We start from the raw sequence: 2338 nt of genomic DNA, 5'->3' as shown, positions 1-2338 counted from the left end.
AGAAATCTGCCGCCAGACCCCCATTGAATCTGCCGGAGTGTGTGAGCAATTCAGGGACAAAGGACCTCGGTAGCACGGCAAGCAATGGCGGCAGTTTGTTCCCGCAGACGAGCGAGCTAAACCCCCTATCGACCCTAGCTTCCCTGGCCTGCTGACATCAACTCCAAAACTGGACAGATCAGCTTTCAGGAAAAGAGCGTATGTCTACAGAATATATTAATTGATGAAAATTGGGCTGTCTGCACTCTCAAAGTGCATGTTGTTGCCAAATGTATTTCATATGATGTAAACATAGTTCATAGTTGTTAGTTTCCTTTAATACATGCGTAATCTGTTGAAACGCTTAAGCCGCTGAAATCCGAGTCTGAATCCGAGCTAATGTCGCTATAGCTTGCTGTTCTTTCCGCCATGTTTGTTTGTGTTGGCTTCACTATGTGACGTCACGGGTGTATATAACGATGGTTAAAATCAGGCACTTTGAAGCTTTTTTTAGGGATATTGCGTGATGGGTAAAATTTTGAAAAATTCTTCGAAAAATATAGTAAGCCACTGGGAACTGATTTTTAATGGTTTTAACCATTCTGAAATAGTGATAATGTTCCCCTTTAAGCATAAAAGTTGTGTGATAATATATACATAATTATTCTAACATTTACTGTGTTTACTTGAGTTACTTTCTGTAAAACATATTGACTTCTATAATCAAATTTCAAAATGTTGGCTATGGACTCCAGATCAGATCAGATCTGATCGAGACATCCCTAGTTAACGCACTGAACTGTATGATTAACACAAAGTGAATTACGACTCTAAATGGATGCAACTAGGATTTTTGGCATTTGGGTACTGTGTCGACCTGATTAGGTGTTCTAACCATTGGAGAGTTAAATTGGGGTCTCCCCCAGAGAGATGGGACCATCTGTTGGGACTGTGGTGGTCGTGAAGCGTTCTTGTTGTTGCTGATTGTTTTTCGAGCGCATCGTCAACCTTCAGTTTTTGGTTTGGATTTGAATTTCTACGCTGAGTTTTTTTTAGAAACCTGGAGCTTTGTTGTGTCGGTGTTCATTTTAAATACAACAAGGACAAAGACATACTTTGAATATCATTTTATTTGTTTAGTTGTCATCTCAATCACATAATACCCTAATGCTCTTAAAACAACAACTTATCATTGCACACATCACTGACTCAACATAATCTTACGCTTTGCATTAAAATTACTGATGTATTGTTCCCTTTATGCAACAAACGGTACATTCTTTCATTTTTCATCGCTCCGAATATAACAGTAAACTACCAAAACACACTTATATATACTGTATATTATTGTTTGAATATATGATCAAAAATACTTTTTTTTTTTCTCTCCTTCATATTCAATAGTATATATTTATATGTCACAATATAGTATTTGAGCAGATATGATAAACATGCATTCTTGCCGATTGTGATGTCGAAAAATAAACTATTACAAAAATATGTTTGCTGATAATACACGGACAACAGTACATTGTTTAGACAGGATGACAATTGTTACATTTTTGTCACATGAACCATGTTATTTTCAAAACAACACCCACATTGCACAACTGCCACGAATGACCCTTAAAAATTGCACGTGCTCCCTTATATAACTAGATAAATATAACATTGCACACATATGTTTATTGCACATTGACCCTACTTTTACGACAAACAAAAATACAAGTCCTATACACGACACAGTGGTTTGCCTCATTCACCACTTATACAGTACGTCTCGTTTAAAGGTACTTTACTATTGCTATACCCTAGGTCGGGGTGTCCAAAGTGTGGCCTGGGGGCCATTTGCGGTCTGCATCTATTTTTTTAACTGCCTTTGGCACATTCTAAAAATACAATAAAAAAAAAAACACATTACAAAAATGGAATATAAGAGCAAACAGGTGAAATGTAACGACAAAAGGTTAACTCTAATAACAAGGCTGCCCTGCAGGCTGTTTTTTTTCTTTAAAGTTGTCATTGCTCAAAAAAAAAAATAATGAGTCAAAATCAATAATGTTATAACTTATTGATCTATTTAAGGCTCCCAATTATTTCAAATCAATTATTAAATTTTGGGGGAAAAATATTTCATATTTTATGTGTTTGCCATATAAAAACAAGTTTTCTTTGACAGAAAGGGAATAAAACAAACACATTAAAAAACAAAGATAGATAGAGCAGGGGTCCCCAAACTTTTTGACTCGGGGGGCCGCAATGGGTTAAAGAAATTTGGCCGGGGGCCGGGCTATATATATATATATATATTATATATATATATTTATTTTATTTTATTTATTTATTTATTTATTTATTT

Source organism: Nerophis lumbriciformis, linkage group LG39 (genome assembly GCF_033978685.3).
Source record: "Nerophis lumbriciformis linkage group LG39, RoL_Nlum_v2.1, whole genome shotgun sequence".
Taxonomy (NCBI): Eukaryota; Metazoa; Chordata; class Actinopteri; order Syngnathiformes; family Syngnathidae; genus Nerophis; species Nerophis lumbriciformis.
Note: the sequence above shows the minus strand (reverse complement) of the source record.